This window comes from Bos javanicus, chromosome 18, assembly GCF_032452875.1.
Source record: "Bos javanicus breed banteng chromosome 18, ARS-OSU_banteng_1.0, whole genome shotgun sequence".
Classification (NCBI taxonomy): Eukaryota; Metazoa; Chordata; class Mammalia; order Artiodactyla; family Bovidae; genus Bos; species Bos javanicus.
Genome location: NC_083885.1, coordinates 35,211,358 through 35,230,391, shown reverse-complemented (window position 1 = coordinate 35,230,391; position 19,034 = coordinate 35,211,358). Strand labels below are relative to the sequence as shown.

At 51.8% G+C, this 19,034-nt stretch overlaps 1 protein-coding gene across 1 annotated transcript in view; it reads left to right on the top strand.

The window, feature by feature from the left end:
* The window catches only part of ATP6V0D1 (ATPase H+ transporting V0 subunit d1), a 39,055-nt gene that overhangs the window by 3,521 nt on the left and 16,500 nt on the right, over positions 1-19,034 (top strand). The gene's annotated exons all lie outside the window — the stretch shown is intronic.

Here is a 19,034-nt window from a genome sequence, read left to right as displayed (position 1 = left end):
AAACAAAATAATTGTTTTAGGGACTTCCCTGGCAGCCCAGTGGTTAAGACTCTGCATTCCAATGCAGGGGGCATGGGTTTGATCCCTGATGGGGAGCTAAGATCCCACATGCCTCACAGTGCGGCCAAATAAATAAAGAGAACTGTTTAGGGGAAAAAAAAAAGATACTCCCTGTAAAACACTTGGCATGAACTTGGCACATGGTACGTACTCAGTCAGTGTGTTAACTGCTATTACTGTTATGGTCAAGCAAAGAAATATTAAGGGTGATGCTTGTGAAAAGGACAATGGAGAAGTGATAGAGAATCAGAGGTGAACTCTCTTTAAAGAGGGCTGGTTAAGGCCCTGCTGAGAAAAGGATTTTCCAGATGAAGTGTGAACCATGAGGAGCCAGTTGAGCAAGAGCTGGGGTGGGTGTGAGGTGGGGTGTGCTGGGCGGGAGCATTTCAGGCAGAGAGACCAGCAGGTTGGGGAGAAATAGATAGGCCTTCACCGGGACCAAAAGGAGTCCTGGCTGGTGGGGTTTGGAGGATGAGAGCACAAATCTGGGAATTCAGACCCTTGGTTTAAAAAAATTGGGGTGAGGGACTTCCCTGGTAGTCCAGTGGTTAAGAATCTGCCTTGCCCTGCAGGGGACATGGGTTCAATCCCTGATCAGGGAACTAAGATCCCACGTGCCTTGGAGCAATTAAGCCCCTGCAACACAACTATGGAAGCCTTTATGCCGCAACTAATACCTGTTGCAGCCAATGAATAAAATTAAAAAAAATTTTTTTAATTGAGGTGAGCCCAGGAGAGGAAGCGTCTGGCCCCTCAGCGCTGGACGTGGGGGCAGAGAGAGTGGTGGCTTGGGGCACCACCTTCTGCAGAAGCTGGCTGAATTCGAGGTGTTTGTATGTGACTAAGTGAACATATTTCAGATCATGAGGAATATGTGTAGTACTATTTCGATGTTCGAGTCTTCATTTGTTCATTCAAAAACACACTTCCTGAAGGCTTACTCTGTGCAAGCTTCTGGGCCAAATAAAAGAGCCAAGTAGGTGTTCCAGGGATTAACATAGTTCTGAGCTTGAACCCTCAGCTTTGACCTTGGTTTCAGCCTAAAAGCATTGCTATTAATTTGACTGGCTGCTGGGAATACAAGTATGAGTGAGGCTCTGGCTGTGCCCTCCAAAGTCTCCCCTTTCCTTTTAAAAACTGCTTATCATTCACTTTCATTTATTATGGAAATCATTAAACATATATAAATTGGAGGGAATAGTATAATGATTCTGTAAGTAATAGACACCTAATTACAACTTGTTCAGTTCTTGTTACCTTTATCAATCTTGTGTTGATAATAGCTTCATTTATCACCCCACTCCAGTTATTTTGAAGTCAATCCCAGACAGTGTATCATTTCAGCTGTAAATATTTTGGTGTTTCTAAAAAAAGATCATGACTTTTTTTGTTAACGTAACCACAACCCTATTATTCCTCCTTTAAAAGAAACATTAGTTTTGGGTGTCATCAAATATCCACTTAGGGTTTAAATTTGTCTGATTGTCTCAAATGATTTTTTAATACAATTTGTTTCACTTGGAGTCCAGTTATGATCCATCAATCAAGCAATTGATGCTGTCACAAGTCTTTTAGTATATAGGTTTTCTCTTTCACTTTTCCTTTTATTTGTTGAAGAAGCTGGGTCATTTAATTTACAGATTTTCCTTTTTTTAAATTAATTTAATTGGAGGCTAGTTACTTTACAATATTGTAGTGGTTTTTGCCATACATTGACATGAATCAGCCATGGGTGTACGTGTGTTTCCCCATCCTGAACCCGCCTCCCACCTCCCTATAGATTTTCCTTCATCTCAGTTTTGCTGGTTTTCTCTCTGCTGTATAGTTTAACGTGCCCCTTGTTAATTGGTAGTTAGATCAAGAAACTTAATTAGAATCTGGTTATTTGTTAAAAGCAATATTTAATAGGTAATGTTTGTGCTTCTATTGAGAGCTGTTTCTGTTTAGTTGTTTCTCTTTTTATGACAAAGGAATCATTGATGTTTATTGCCTAGAACCGTGATTTCATTAGGGTTTGCAAAATGGTGATATTTTAATTTTATCTTTCCTTCTGGAATTGCTAGCAGAATTCCTTCTAAAGCTGGAAAGTTCTAGTACTTTGAACCCTGTAGTACTTTGAATCTAGTACTTGATTACCTTGACATACCATCTGTATAGGAGAGGCAAGATAAATACTTGATTCTTTCCCTTATTTCAGTTCAGTTAGTTCAGTTCAGTCACTCAGTCGTGTCCGACTCTTTGCGACCCCATGAATTGCAGCACGCCAGGCCTCCCTGTCCATCACAAACTCCCCGAGTTCACTCAGACTCACGTCCATAGAGTCAGTGATGCCATCCAGCCATCTCATCCTCTGTCGTCTCCTTCTCCTCTTGCCCCCAATCCCTCCCAGCATCAGAGTCTTTTCCAATGAGTCAGCTCTTCGCATGAGGTTGCCAAAGTACTGGAGTTTCAGCCTCAGCATCATTCCCTCCAAAGAAATCCCAGGGCTGATCTCCTTCAGAATGGACTGGATGGATCTCCTTGCAGTCCAAGGGACTCTCAAGAGTCTTCTCCAACACCACAGTTCAAAGGCATCAATTCTTTGGTGCTCAGCCTTCTTCACAGTCCAACTCTCACATCCATACATGACCACAGGAAAAACCATAGCCTTGACTAGACGAACCTTTGTTGGCAAAGTAATGTCTCTGCTTTTGAATATGCTATCTAGGTTGGTCTAGCTTCCAAAATAATGAGTTGGTTTTCCAACATCCTCCAAAGATGACTAATGAGGTTTGTTTACTCTTCTTTTTGTTTGTTTAGTATCATAACAGACTTAGGCTTTTAATATATTTGTTGTGCTTCAATCTCTCAACTTTATCGATGCTCAAATTGTCCTTTGGCCAATGGGAGATGATACAATATGCTGCCTATTGTATAAGTTTTTTGACATAACCCTGTAATCTTCTTTATTGCTGAGATGACAGTATATTCTAATGTTATCTTGTACATTTTTTGATCCAGACCTAGAGTCATCATTTCTCTTAGGCAACCTGTTTCTTTTTATAGGAAAAAAGATATTTAGGGACCATAATCTGAGTCCAGGGGTTTCTCATTGTTGCTGAGTTGGTCATTATTTCCAGGATTTTGCAATGAATTAGCTCTCCTCTTACTCAGAAACTTGGAAAATACTGAAAAAGCATGTGACTTGCTGGATTATGCAGCTGTAACTCAGCTGATGGGTACCAGATGTGAGTTCCTAATTTGGAATGGGGGCTCTCCCTGACACTTGGACCATTCAGCTCATCTCCTTCCTGTTGTAAAGAAATATATTAACATTTAGGAGGAGGACCTCTGTGATATTCTCAGCTTCCATGTGAGCTCGGTGGTCCCAAGGATGGTTTTCCTCAGCCAGTGAATTAGATGCTCAGGGATCATGGTTGAAGAGCTCACATGCTTGATTTGCTGGTTGTCTTCCAGAGCACTTTTTCCCTCTCTGTCGTGAGTCACTTGCCTTCTGTTCATTACAGCATTTTCTTCTGCATTTCAACATTATTTCACAAGAGGCAGTCTTCTATAGGAAGAGGAAAGTGAGACTCCAGGCTGGTCTTGGCCACATCAAACTGCAGATGCAAACATAGATGGTGTCTCCAGGAGTGGCACTAATGAGTTATTAGTGGCACAGTTAGGTATTCAGCACTAATTGTGATGTGGCCAGAAATGTGGCTGGAAAGAGTTTATCTTTGTTGTTGCTGCTTTTTAAAAAATTTTGGCTGTGCCTTGTGGCATGCAGGATCTTAGTTTCCTGACAAGGGACTGAACCCACACCCCCTGCAGTGGAAGCGTGGAGTCTTAGCCACTGGCCACCAGGGAAGTCCCAAGAGATTAACTTTGAAGAACTGCAAAAACTGCAGGAAGGGCTTTGTCCTGAACACAGGAAATGGGAGGGTAAGACTACTTACTTTGTACTGTAGAATGTACCTGCAGTCTGAAACGTGTGTTTCCAAGGGATTGGGGCCACACTGGAGGTGGGAAGAACAGTCTGCAGGGTCTTAGAAGTAACCCGAGGCAGAGAAGATGTCTTCAGGCATTGGCAGCTAGCATTGGGGGGGAATTTACAGGGAGAAGAATTAATAGGATATGAGGGTTGGATAAGGAGTCTGAGGAGGAATGAAGAGTCAAGGCTGATGTCTCCACCCTGGCTTAGGCACCTATGTAGGTGGCAGGTGAAATGACAGAGGAATGTGGAAGGAACAGTTTGGAGAAAGAGCAAGAAGATGGGAATGAGGGATCTGTGAGCCATTTGACTGAAGAGGTGGAGGCTATTTTTGCTGCTCAGGTGTGAGCTTGGGGAATCAGTGTAGAAGTGTGGCCACTGACCCCAGGAGAGAATTGAGTCAGAAGAGTAGACACCCTAGATGGTGAGACCCTCCCCCAGGAAGAGCTTCCATTAAGCAAGAATGGGGCAAAAGATGGTCCTGCCAGAAAGGCCAAAGGCATCCCCTGAGAGGTGGGTAGGAGAGAAAGGAAGGGGTGGTGACTGACAGCGGTGTCCTGGATATTGAAATAAAGTCAGACAGCTCTCTATTTGGTTTGCTGTTCAGAGGTCGTCGGTGACCTTGATGAGAACAGAGAAGAGCGGGGCTGGAAACTGACGACCAGGCACAGAGTCAATGGACAGAGACAGTGGACGGACAGAGCGGAGCTCACAGATGAACTCGGCTCACTGAGGAATCTCAGCTCAGCCTCTTACTGGCTTTGTGACCCTGGGCAAGTGGTTTATCCTCAGCTGCACAATGAGAGCATTAATAGAATCGCTCTGAGATGTTAGCGGCGTGAAGTACAGGGCCTGGTGCTGAGTGAGCAGTCAGGGAAGCCAGCTGCTCCCACTATGGTCATTCCTTCTCGTCACTCCTGGGAGGCGGGTGCCATGCTGGGCCCCGAGTGGGCAATGAAAACATATCACACAGGCCTTGCCTGGGGGAGCCCATGCACCTAATGGACAGACTGGCGGAGATCAAAACAGAATTGAGGGTTTCCCTGGCGGTCCAGTTGTTAAGACTTCACCTTCCAATGCATGGGGTGTGGGTTTGATCCCTAGTCAGGAAGTTTAAGATCCCACATGGCTCATGGCCCAAAACAACAGAACATAAACAAAAGAAGCAATATTATAACAAATTCAGTAGAGACTTTTAAAAAAGATAGTGCTAAATGTCCAGTAGGCATGAAGCATACTTTGGGACAGTGGGAGCATGTGAGGAGTAACAGCTTATAAGGCTTCTTTTTGGGGCAATGAAAATGTTGTAAAATTAATTGTGATGGTTGTGCAACTCTGAATATACTAAAAGCCATTGAATTGTACATTTTAAATGGGAAAATTGTATGGCATATGAACTATATCTCAGTAAAACTGTCACACACAAAAGTAGCCAGGTTGGGGAGGTGGGAAGAAGGCATTTGTAGTTTTAGAAACATCAAACCGCGTAGAAGATCAGGAGAAATTGGGAACCAGGAAGAGAATAGAGCACGTGTCAGGGGTACGCAGGGCTGAGGGTGGATAGTTGCCTCGGGCTGGTTCATCAAAGGCTTTGGGTGCCTTGGGAAGTGGCTTAGGAGGGATGAAAGTTGTAATAGAGAGAGCAAGAGGGAGATCCTTCACTTAGGTCAGGGTCAGTGTGTGGGAAATGTCTTGCTCAAGAGTTTCTGTTTATTTTCTTGCCTGGAAACATTTTGTATGTTCCATTTTGTTTGTCAGAGGAGAATATATTGGTTTGATGAAATTGGGTGACCATGGCTTAGACAGCAAGACAAACTTAGCTCAGCCCAGAACTCCTTAGAGCCAGATGTGATCCAGAGGGAGAGAGGACACAGTTCTGGCAACCCGATGATCACAAGCACGACAGAGCAGCTCTGGGAGGGGGGCCCCTCAGGGGAAGGGTGTACACATGGAGAGGGTTAGCACATGGACCAAAGCCACAGCTACTTCGAGTCTCCTGAGTTGTGAGGGCCCCCCACATGCACCTGAAGTTTTCCCCTCAGTGTTTGATGGCCTGTGTTGTCCCAGCTGCCCTGGCCAGTGATGTTGCTGTGTGAAGAGACCCCTTCCCCCCATGCCCAAAGACTGATGAGCTGGCACAAATCCGTGGTGGCGACTAGACTGTTCCTCTCCCAGTGCTGCTGCAAGAGGATGAGGCCCCAGAGCAGGGGCGGAGGCCAGGGGTGGGCAGGAGGGAGGTCTTGCTGCCATGAGCCAGCTTGGACTTGATCCCTCAGTACATGAAGGAGGGAAGGACTGTGAAGGGGGTGAGGGTTGGTGGTGTGATGCGATTAGAAACGGGATACGGGGCTCTGGAGGTTTGGTTTAGGAGGAGCCAGGCTAGAGGATATGCTATCCTAGCTCTCCAGGTGAGAGAATGGGGCTGAACTGGGGCAGGAGTGGCACATGGGCAGAAGAAGAACTGGGTCAGAGACCAGCTTAGGGAATGAGACCCGCAAGATTGGGCCAGTTTGCTTTAGGTATAGAGGTGAGAGGGGTTAGAGATCAGGATTTTGACCTCAGATGTCTGGGTGGGTGCTGGAACTGCTTCTGAGACAGGCCCCAGCAGGAGGGGAGAAGGTCTGGGGCATGGACAGGTGGTGGAGGAGGTGCTCCATCGCAGAAGCACTCAGTCTGCGTGTCTGAGGGAGGTGGCTGTGTGGATCTGGAGCTCCAGGGAAGCAGCACTGATGATTCCAGTCTGGAAGTCATCAGCATGCTGGCCGGCGGCAGCTCAGCCTGCGCCATCTGTTGGCCTGCCACCAGGGCAAACTCCCTTAGAAGCCTCATCCTGCCCACAAGTCCTGCCAGGAGGCTGGGGAGCAGCCTTCACAGCAGGCCAAGGGGACACAAGCTTGCCCTGAGGAGTATACTTGGCGTGGAGCCTAATTTGGCGAGCAGAGCACAGAGAGCCACAGCCAGGGGTTCCCCTTCACACCCCTGCCATGCCTCCTTCCTGCATGACTGGGCAGGGTGGTTTCTTTCTTTTCTTACTTTTTTTTTTTAATGTAGGTGTCTTAAAAAAAAAAGTTAATTAATTAATTTTGGCCTCGCTACGCGACTAGTGGGATCCTAGTTCCCTGACCAGGGATCGAACCCGTGCCTCCCAAGGTGGAAGCCGAGAGTCTCAACCACTGGACTGCCACGGAAGTCCCTTCTGTTTTTCTTTTTTGATCTTCTTTTTAACTAAACATAATTTTTTACTTATTTATTTTTGGCTGTGCCTCGTGGCATGTGGGATCTCAGTTTCTCCTGCCGACCAGAGATTATACGAGGGATGATCATATCAGCATGGGTTCTTAACCATTGGACTGCCGGGGAAGTCCTAAACATAATTTTTTTAAAAAAATTCCAAAAGTGGAGTTGGAAGGATAACTTGGTATAGGTCCCTGGGGAACAAGCTTTTACTGCCTTGTTTAAATACTGCACGTGCAGGTACTTTGTGACCCTGCACACCCACCTACAGGGTCGCATCCCATAGGTGAGCACAGGATGGCATGCACAGAGGTGTCTGCACCAGCCTTGGAGGTAACTAACTGCAACCTGTTCGAACCAGAGGGATTGCTGTGGACAGGGGAATGGTTAAATAAACCATGGTCTGTGCTCACAGTGGAATACTATTCAGGTGCTCAAAAATGTGATGTTCCATGAAGATTGATTTAGAAATATCTTGTTAAGTGAGAAGTTGCAGAGTGTTGTGTGTAATATAGTCTCATTTTAGTAGAACACCAGGTAATGTGCACATGAAAATGTGTTTGGAAGCGTAGACAACCAACCTGGAGTGGCAGCCTCTGCAGAGGAAGGGTTGGAGGGACTGGGAGGGGAAATATGTCAGTCTTTAATTTTAAGTACTCTTCCATCGTTCAAATGTGTTGTATTGAACAAACGTTTTATCGTTTAAAATATCTGCTGAAGATATCTAAAATAAGAGAAATTCGAACATATAGGTGAGCAAAGAGAACGCACTTAACCCATCAGCCATCCAAGCCGAGACCCCTGCTGGTGACGCTAGGGCATTCTTCCAGATTTTTGTTCACAGCGTTGTAGTGCTGGTCTGACTCTTAGGGAGCCCCCATCAACCCCCTTCCCTTCTCTTTACACCAGAAGACTCAAGAGTCCAAGGGATGCATGAGGCCCAGGCCCTCATGTCACTCAGAACAGAGTCCCAGAGCCCCGTCCATATTCAGCTCACCTCTCACCTGTCCATTTTTCTCTTTTCCCTTTGTTGCCTTCCCCCAACCCCCCATACACTTCTTTTTTTCTCTTCACTGATTACACCTTGCACTGGTGTATACTGTAGCTTGATTTTATCTGGGAAGCTGTTTATGGTCAGGACAGTCCACACAGGAACTGATAACCCTTGTTTCAGAAGCCCTGCCCTGGGAGTTCATGTCAGAACTTGCTCTGGTGGGTAATAACACTCTTGTCCCTCAGTTTTCTCACTGATTTCTTGGGCTTGGTTTCTGAGGTGGAGCCAGTGTCTGAACCACAGGGCCTTTTGAAGTGACCTCAGCACAGGCAAATGTCAGCCATTCAGGACCCTTAAAGATGAGACTTCCAGGGTGACCAGGGTTTCTGGATGGCAGAGAAGGAAAGATCCAGATTTTAAACATCTTGCATAACCCCTTTCTGGAATGTATTAGTCTTGCTTTCCTGCTTTCATAGCAGCCTACACTGAACATAGCAGAGCTTCTCTTGAATTAGGGCCATTAGATGTTAAATGAAATGGGACCAAGCCACAGTCTCTGAGGGCCCAGGTCTGCCTCCAGTGGTTTGTCCCTGGCCCCATGTGGTCAGCAGTGTCGACTACAGCACACTAGACATCTTTTCCTACTTGTAGCTGTTCTTGTGCTTTGGGCTCAGCTTTCAGACATGCTCCAGCTTGTTAGGAGGGTTGACATCAAGAATGAAGAGGTGTGAGCACATGATGTAATGGTCTCTCTTGTAAATCACCGGCCTCTCTGGGTCACCAGGACCTTTCTTAAGTTGTGTGTGAGGCCAGGCAGCAGGAGACTGTGGCTCCCTTTCTGGCCAACCATGTGACGCTGTCCATTGTGATTTAATGCCTTGAAGCTGGTTTGCTCATCTGTAAAATGAAACGAATCACTTGCATGTTGTTAGTTCTCAACAGCACAGTGCCCACCAGTGTGAATGCTCAGTAGGTATTTGTGTGATTGGATGAGAAATCACTCTTTTTGGGTTTTGGCAGGGGGCTAGGATGTGAGGTATGGGGGAGGAGTGCACCATGTTGTAGATTGTTCTGCTTTTGTGTTATTAAGCACTTTAAAAAAAAGGATATATTATTAGGCATTAAAGACAAGGAGCTGGAAAAGGCAATGGCACCCCACTCCAGTACTCTTGCCTGGAAAATCCCATGGGCGGAGGAGCCTGGTAGGCTGCAGTCCATGGGATCGCTCAGAGTCGGACATGACTGAGCGACTGTACTTTCACTTTCATGATTTGGAGAAGGAAATGGCAACCCACTCCAGCGTTCTTGCCTGGAGAATCCCAGGGATGGGGGAGCCTGGTGGGCTGCCGTCTATGGGGTTGCACAAGAGTTGGACATGACTGAAGCGACTTAGCAGCAGCAGAGACAGGGAGCAGAGAGCTGAATTAAGGGATATGGAGCCTTGGGAGGGTCTTGGGGAACTGGAGGACAAGAGTGTAGAGGGCTGAACATGCCCAGGCTTCCTCTGCACCGTGTTCACTCTTACACCTTAGAAGGTCACTTATTGCACTGATGCAAGACAGACCAGTCCCTCATGACCAGATTCAGGCTCCCTTTGTCTCCATTCTGGCTTTCTTGACTTATGTCCACCCCAGTCCTTTTCTTGTTCCATTTGGCTCTGCAGGTGCCTGCAGCCTTTTCCCCCATTTAACCCCTGGGGAAATATGTACCTGGAGTCCAAGGCTGTTACAATCACAGGGAGCCAGAGCCGAGCTCTGGACTGTTGACAGTGCCATCCTCCCTTTGGCCACAAGGGGGTGCACCAGGACCATTCAGCTGTCTGAGGGCCGGGGAAGAGGGTGTGGCTGGACCCACTGTCGCATCTCCTCTGCTTCTCTGTGCAGCATCTGCCTTAAGCCTCTGTCCCCTTGGGACTCTGCCCTGGGCCCTGCTTCCCTCACCCAAGTTTCCAGTCAGCCTTCCCAGGTTATATAGGGCTTGTGGCTCAGTGTCTCCTGTCTGTCCATCTCTTCCCACCCTCACCTCCCTGTGCCCCTGCTTCCTGAGTGAGGAAGAGGAAGGCCAGGGAATTCTCCTGGGATGCTGTCCACCATAGTGCCCAGTGCAGACTGCTGCAGGCTTGATCTCCAAGTTGTCTTCATTTACCTCCACCTGGGTCACACTGGAAGTCCTCAGAGTTGGAGCAGCAGCTTCAGTGCAGTGTGCCAGCTATGAATCAAGGGTCTTGGGGGCACCAGGTAGGAGCTTAAGCTTGCCAGGAGTCAAGGCCGTGCTCCCCAGGCTCCCAGAAGCACCATCCTTCCCTGGGTGGCCTCCACTCTGGTTCTTCTACTCTCGTCCTTCCAGGAGATGGAAAATTCATCCTCAAGACAGATTCCTCTCCTCCCAGCTTTCTTCAGCACTTTGGGGGGGCATGTAGGGGTGCCTGTGGTATACACAGGGACATGTGTGTAGGGTGACTCTGGGAGAGACCAGATCAGGCACCCCAGGCTCTATAGGGTATAGGTACACACAGTCAGGTTATCAGGTAATTGACAACTCTCCACCTTGTACCCCAATTTGGAGTAGTCTTTCCATTGGCCTCCCTGGCTTCTGCCTCAGCCAACACCCACTCCTAGATGATTAAAAAAAAAAAAAAACTACTCTGCATGGGAATAATGGCCTTCCTCCTCTTTTAAAGAGAGGAAAATCAAGGCCCTGAAGGGCCACGTGTGCTGGGCCTGGTGCCTGCTCTGCCCATCTGCACCCAGCACCGTGTAGCTCACCCTGCAGGTCCAGGGCCTAGGGTGCGACTGCCCACCACCACCCCAACCCCACTACCATGTGAGTGTGGGTGGTCCTGGTGGGGGGCAGACTTAAGAAAGGTAAAGGGATGTGTGGAGGAACAGCCTCCACTGAGGACCAGGCCCCACTTTCCTGGCCAACCCTGGCCTGGCCCTGGGCCAGAGCTTATCCCCCGCTTTGGCCGCTCAGGCAATGGTTTTTAGGCTTTGACTTCAGCTGAGGCTTTGTGTTTGGCTGATGGATGGGGCTTCCCCCTCCAAGGAGTCGTCTGTGGTATCTTTGCTGCTTCAGCTTGGCCTCTCCTGTTTGCTGCTGCTGCACAGCCCGAGGCCTTCCCTGCACCTGTTGTGAGCTCTGAAAGGGCTGTTTCAGGGTAGCCAGGCCACTGGGCTCACCCTGAGCTCCTGCATGGCCCTCAGGGACTGGAGTTGCAGAGAGTCAGTGAGATCCAGGCTTGATCAGAGTAGAATATCAGAGCTGACTGGGCCCCTGCAAGTAACCTTATCCAACCCTCGTAGCTTCCCAGGGAAACTGGGACCAGGTGAGGCTCAAGGCCTTGCTTATGGCCTCCTGACATCTATCTTGGCTCCTCCAGTCCCATCTCTCTAGATTTTTTGATAGTTTCCTTCACTTATTCACTGAAGACTACCTGTACTGTGCCTCTTGGTGCCCAGCCTCCAACTTGGGAAGGGGTGGTCAGGTGAAAGAGACCCTGATTCTGGAGTGCTTTCCATCCCCCCAGGTGTCTTGCCACATGGTATCCAGTGTGGAAATTAAGGTTTGGGAGTTGAGGAATACAGGTGAGCTATGACCCATGACCTGACACACAGGGCCCAAGGCTGCTGGTCATGGGTTGTAGCTCACTCATTTCTCCCCACCCTCAATACTTTAACCTCTAAGCCAGATGCCATGTGGCAAAGCTTAGGGAAAGTGAGAGTCCTGGAGTGTTATCCCTCAGGCCTGGCCCAGGCTCCATGCCTCCCTGTCACCCCCGCTCTTCCACTGACTGCCATCATTTGAACCTAACTTCTGCTATGAGATTCCCTGAGAGGGCAATTGCCTCTCTCCCAGGGCCTGAGTACTGATCAGGCTCAGTCTGGTGTCTTACTGTTTCTCCTGCGTGTGTCCTGTCAGCCCCTAGAGCAGGGTGTGTGAGGAGTCTGTGATGCAGGACAGGACCAGCGTGGATGCTACTTCCTGCCACTTCCTGCCTGGCCCAGGCCTCTTGACTCAGCTGGGTGTGGGTATGGAGTGGGTCAACTCTGCTTCTGGCCCAGGTTGCTTGGTCTTGTTTCTGTGAGCTTCAGGGAATGAGACTTCATGCTGAGACAGCCCCAGATGAGGCCTGATCCTCTAAGCCCATCCACAGGCCCTAGGTCTCAGCACCATGAGTATTTCCATAGCTTGGACTCTTAAGTACTGTGGAGCTGGCAAGATGCCCCTCCAGGATCCAGCCTGACTTGGCTTAAATTTTACTGGGAACAGCAGCCCCTGGGGGTCTTAAAACTGCTTTTCCCTAGTTGAAGTGAGCTCCAATTTTTCTTTGGGTCCTTCTTCTAGAGGACAATGCATGTAGAACAGAAGCCAAGCACTAAGGGCAGAGAGGATTGCTCAGGTGGTGTGGACCAGCGGACCCAGGAGCCTGTCAGGACACAAGCCAGCTTTTGAGAAGCTCCCTGCCACAGCTGGCCTTTTCCTGGGCTGCCTGGCACCTAGCCACACTGGACGTCTATCCCTCTTCTCATTCAACACCCAGGCAGACTTACATCTTTGGGAAAGTGCAAAGAAGCTCTTGCCAAGAAGCCCCAGGTCCACTCCAGCCTGCAGGCTCTGTAACTGAGGTGGTGAGCCTGGAAAAGAAAGAGCCTGCTCAGGGTCAAAGTACAGGCAGCAGCAGAGGTGTGGGCCCTGCCTCCCAGGGTGAGGCGGGCTGGCTAAGTCTCAGGGGAGGGCAACAGGGGAAGCCGCCCTCCAAGCCCTGGGTCTCCTGGGACATGCCAGTTCTGGTGAGCCCTGGGTGGGGATGTCCTGGTGAGGGGCTGTCCAGGCGGATCTCCACTCAGTCAGCGGAGAGCTTCTTGGAACTTGCCCTGGGTGCAGCCTTAACCAGTTCTGCCCCTCCCTTTGGCACGTGGGACCATCGCCCGCCTGGCACCCTCCTGACTATCGGATGGGTTGACTTCCTCATGGGTTGTGAGTGATGCTTTCATTCTCCCAGCCACAGGGACAAGGTGTTCCTGAGAGCATGAGGGTAATTAAATGTGCTCTGCCAGCACCTGCTACCTGTCTCGGAGCAGGGAGAAGGGTGGTGAACCTCAGACATCCTGCTGCCTCCTAGACCAGGGAGTGACACTCCTGCTTATCAGATCCCCGTATCTGATATGCAGGTGGGTGGTGTCACCAACCCCAGTGTCAGCTGGGCCCTGGCTACAGCTCAGTCCCATCCCCCCTCTGGGAATGCCGCACCTCACTGAAAGGCCTCCAAGGGTGAGACAAAATGCTAGTCTAGGGACCTGGGAAGGAGAACTCGCTGTCCTTTTCCTGCAGGGTCTTTGCCTCATGCCAGCTGAAACCCAGTAACTTGCATGTGACCGTGCCAGCAGTAGTCTCCAGGTTCTTCCCAAGACTGCTGGCACGCCGGCCCAGGGGCTTCCCATGGAGCAAGAGCTGTCCTTGGCTGCACCAGCTCCTGAGGGCAGCAGGGCAGTAGCTCACCATATTGTCGGGGGTGCATACCTGGGTCCTAGCCTCTGTCCAGGTGCCTGGGGCTGGGCTGCCCAAAGCTCTGTGTGATCCTGCTCATAGATGAGGTGGGATGTGGGCTTAGGCACCGGAGTCCCAGATTTTGAGCCCACTCTGTTCGTCCTTCCCCAGGAGAGAGCAGAGTGTGGCCTGTGTGCATGCATGCCCGCGTTACCCAAGGACCCCTGGGGAGAGGACACACCAGAGCCCCCAGGAAAGGTCAGGGCCATGGGAAGGAAGGGCAGGGGTACCCTGTGGAATGCCAAGGGGGACAGCTTGAGCAATGGCCCAGAGTCAGAACACAGACCACCTGATTGGGGCCAGGCCCGTCAGCTTGGGAGCCCTGGGTGAGAACCTTCACCAGCAGAGAAGGGGAGAGACTGCTGTGCAGGGCTTGGTTTTCTCTGGGCAACACCATTTCTGGGCCACCATTTCTGTGGCTACCCTGGGAAGCTGGCACTGCAGGACCTTTCACCAGGTGACAGCCAGGAGCCTGGGTCCAGAGATTCTACCAGCTGCTCAGGGTCAAGCTGCGGGGCAAGATTTAAACTCAAGTCACTGTGGCCCGAAAGCCTAGGGTCTCTCCCCATCGTCCCACTAAGGTACCTAAGGAACTATGTCCTGAGACCAGTGACCTGGCGAAGTGGGGCTGTAGTTGTCTATGGACCTTTTCCTGGGCCAGCAAGAGGCCATGGGCACCTCAGTTTGGGGTGGGAGCAATGCCAAGGCTCTGGATAGGGAATGCCAGTTGACATCTGAGGTAGGAAGGGGAAAAGCTGGCCTTTGATAGGAAGAGTTGGAATGCAGGGCTGGTCACTTACATGAGGTTGGCAGGGAACCTGTGATGGGCCCTGGCAGAGCCTGGGGGTGAGAGGATGCTTAGTCTGTGCTGCAGGTAAACCCAGGGTTAATGGTTTGTGTGCTGTGGCTCCCACACTGGGAGTTCCAGATGTGGTACTCTGACCCTGCACAGCCAGCCAGCCAGTGCATACATCTGCTTTGGAGCTGATGCGAAGAGAGGTTCCCCCCTCTCCCCCGACACCCAGAGCCTGGAGAGGAGACCCAAACACAGTCCATTTGCTGAGGGGGAGTTATAGTTCTGTTGAGCCACCAGCCTGGCCATCTGTCCCACTGTCTGAGTTTCGCTGCTTTGAGCTCCTGGAAGTTGCAGCATTAGTGAGCTCATAGGGCCAAACGAGCACTGGAGGAAGAGCCCAGAGCCAGTTCCTTCAAAACAGCCGCTTCACCTGGGCCCAGGGAAGTGGTGGAACAAGCTCCAGGGCTCCGCCGCTCTCGCAGGGAGTGGCAGGATGGGCACACTGGGCTCTAGGGAGTGTATTTGTACATCTGGTTTCACTCAGCGGGCCTCAATTCCTGAAAACCCCTGAGCTCCCCAGGAGAGCATCGTTGAGTGACCTCTGGAAAAGCAGAAGTGAAGTCTGGGAACACACTGTCCTCTCACACTCAGCCGTGGCCAGCTGGCCAGCAGGGCCCTTTCATGGGCCATGAGGCCATGGGTGAGTCGAGAGTCGGGGGCTGCCCCGCCTTGCGGACTGTGCCAGGGCCGCCTCTGTGCCTGCTGGGCCCCTGGGGCAGCCTGAGACCAACCACTGGCCTGGGCCAAGACCCTCCCTTCCTGCCTCTCTCAGGCCCGTGGGGAGAAGCTGCAGAGATTAGGGACTGGAGACACCATGTACTGCCCCACGCCTGGAAGCCCTGGTGAGGCCAAAAAATGACTTTCAGGGCTGGCAGGATCTAGGAAAGATTTCAGGAAGCGGGTGGGAGGCAGGGCTGCCCAGCTGCCACCTCTCAAGGCCTGGCTGGAGCTGGCTGCCAAGCCCATACTTGGTCCTTCAGAGAGAAGAGAGCATTGGACAGGCTAGGGGTCCCCACGCTCTTCTGCTAATCAGGGTGAGAGTGGTAATCAGAGGTGCTAGCTGGAGCCAGGGCTCTGCTCTGAGGGGTCCTGGCCTGGAGGACCTGGGTTGGAATAGGCAGGAAGTGGAGGGACAGGTGGCGGCTGTGGGCCCTCCAGAACTCTGGCAGGGCCCTGGAAGGAACCGCCACACCAGGTGGGTGTTGGGCTACAGCCCGCCCGGGCGCCTTCTGAGAGCTTGGCTGATCCTACTGGAGTAAGGACAGTGGTCTTTGACACAGGCAACCTCAGGGAGGATGGGAGCCCTGTGGAGGAGGGAGGGCAGCCCAGCCTTTCCCTCTGGGCCTGAGGAAGCGGCCCTGTTTCCCGGACTTCAGGGCTTCCCTCGGGTACCCTGTGCACTTCCCGGGAGCACTTCCTTGGAGCGGAGCTCACAGGCGGGTCACCCTCACTGGAGAACAGCACTGGAGGCGGAGGCAGTGCTGGGCCGGAGCTGTGGGGCCTCACCGGCTAGGGGAGGAGGTCAGACTCGGGGGCCACGGGGGCTGCTAGCAGAGGTGACAGCGACATGTTGGAGTTGGAAGACTGCCCTTGGGTGATGGTGTGGAGAGTGGGCTTGGGAACAGGGAGCAAAGGTGTGGAACAGGAGGCCAGCAAGAGAGCCCTGAAGCAGTGAGGAGGCCTCGGTGGCCCTAGGAGGCAGAGTTGGAAGAACAATCACAGAACATCGGAACAGCAACACCGGGAAGCAGAGGAGGTCTGGGGGGTCTTGGGTGGGTTTGAGGGGTCCTGAGAAGCAAGTCCCAGACCCTCAGGGGAAACTGGAGGCACTGGGAAACCGAGCTGATCAGCCTTCTCAGGAGGGCTTCAAGTCAGACTTCAGAGAGAACTTCCTGACAGCAGCAACAGCAGCAGCATCTTCTTGGACATGAGAACTCAGCCTCTGAGGAAGTCTTTTGCTGTGAGAGATCCCAAGCTGGCCAGACATTCCTGGTTCTGGGCCACGGATGGGAGGATTTGGGGTAGACAGCTGGGCTTGTGGGTAGACCAGAGTGGTCCCCCGAGTCTGTGCTAACCAGAACACTGCTCCAGCCTCAGCCCAGGCATGTCTGGGGCTCTCAGGGCCTGTCACCTCTCAGGGGCTGTGGAGCTCAGGGCGCAGAGCAGAGTTAGCCCCAGCCTTCCCAGAGCCCCTGGCGTCCTTGTCTGCCCTCGGGGGCCGGGCCAGGGCTGGGTGGCCGAGTCTCCCATGGAGCTCTTAACAAGTTCCAGGCCTCTCCTCCTGTGCTCTGATCCCACCCCCCGGTCACACCTCCTCCACATCCCTCAGAGAAAGCAGGAAGCTGGAGGGCTGAGGGGGATGGTTTCTAATGGGCTTGTCTCAGCCCTGAGGACTGAGTAAAGGGCTTGGGGCTGCCAGCCACTAGGCCTGGGTGCCAGCTTTCTCCAGCAGGGTCAGAGCTGGTTCAAGAGCCCTGTGTGGTCCAAGCCGAAAGATCAGCTAGCCTGCCAGCCTCCAAGTCGCCACCTTGGCTGGTGGGCTGTCCCCTCACCCTGGGTCACAGGGAAAAGTAGGGCTTGGCCAGGGGAAGTGGTCTGGAGTGGCCCTTTGACAGCGTCACTGGGGGCTTTTAAACATGAGTTTCCTGGTAAGGAAGATCCCTCAGGCCTTGGGCAGCAGTCTCAGTAGAATCTCCCGGGTTTGCTCTCATCTGACAAAAGCCAGCAGAAACCACCCGGCCGTCTGCTTTCCAGCAGCCAAGTCCCTAGATGCAGTGTCAGCAGAACGCAGCAGCCAAGGCACAAGGATGTTTGCTTTAACGACCATGGGAAGCCCCAGGGGCGGGGGACGTGCAGAGGAGAACCCACCCGTCAGCTTGGCCCTCTTACGTGTACTGTCTTCTCTGGGAACGACCAGCACCACAGGTGATGTCAGAGGGGTTGTTCTTGAGTCATGCCAGTGCAGGGCCTCTGTCAGGTGGGCAGTGAGTGTCCAGGTGGCCTCCGAGGTTCTGCAGGGGCGTGCCCTGGCTCCTCTCACCTGCCAGGTCTTCTGGAACAAGAGTCTGCCTGAGTGACTGGGTCCATATCCGAAAGGCCCATCGTGGGCCACTTCCCAATGGGAAGTGAAGTTTCTCAGTCGTGTGTGACTCTTTGTGATTCCATGGACTGTAGCTTACCAGGCTGCTCCGTCCATGGAATTTTCCAGGCAAGAGTACTGGAGTGGGTTGCAGAAGGGTCAAAAATGTAAGGGTTGGGGGCTCCCAGCTCTTCTGGAACGAAGGTCTGCCTGAGCAGCTAGGTCCATATCCGAAAGGCCCATCTGGGCCAAGGGCCATGGTAGAAGGGTAAAAAATGTAAGGGTTGGGGGAGGAATGGAGACTGGAGTTGAGGGTGGAGAGAACCCAGCAGGCCTGATCCCAGTCCCCTGCCCCACTATACTTGACTGTGGGATTCTGGACACCTGTCATGTTCCCTCTGATTGCCTTTTTCCGAAACAGTGAAATAAATGGGCATGGCTGGGAGATCCAGCACACAGGTTGCTACTGGCCTGGGGCTGAGTACTCAGCAGGGCCCCATCCGTTTCCAGGCAGGGTCTTGTTTCCCACTTTGGGTTGGGGTACTGCCTCCTACCTGATCAGTGCCAGTCATTAAATGGAGTTGGTGGGAGCTGGAGAGGAGAGGGTGCTTGGTGGGGGAGCTGTGGAGTGGGCCTGCCGAGGCAGAGCAGCCCCGAAGAGGTGAGGCTGGAGCAGAGAGGTTTCAGGCTACTAGAGACCTTGCGCGGCTCTTGTGGAGGGGCAGCGCAGCACGTGGGGAAGCCTTCCAGCAGCAGGGATGCCGGGGGCAGGGTGGGTGTGGGTGGGAGGCCTAGTCCCTGGGTGCTGTGGAGGGTAGGAATCAGGAGACTGGGCTGGGGTGCAGCACCCAAACTCAATGTCCCAGAGAACAGTGCCCTGTGCATCTGGTCTGACTTCCAAGTCCCGGCTGGGACCTGGAGAGGCAGGAGGCTCACCGCCCGAGAAGGACTTTGCTGGCTGTGGTGGCTGGATGGATAAACATGGATAAATGGACAGGTTTGAGCCGCCAGCTGCCGTGCCAGACCGTCTGACCCAGAACACCATATGCCGGACTGGGCTTCCAGCCGCTGTCCACGCTGTGGCTTCCCCAAGTGGGGATTGGAACACCTGCTGTGTTTGGGCCAGAAATCCCTGCCTGCTGGTTTTTTCAAGTATCACAGTATTTACTGATAGATAAAAGTATATAAAAGCAGGGCATGTGACATATGACTTGATAAGTAGAGTTCATTTCAGAGGGACCAGTTCATACTCACCATTTGTTTCACAACAACCAAAACCACTTTGCAAGCA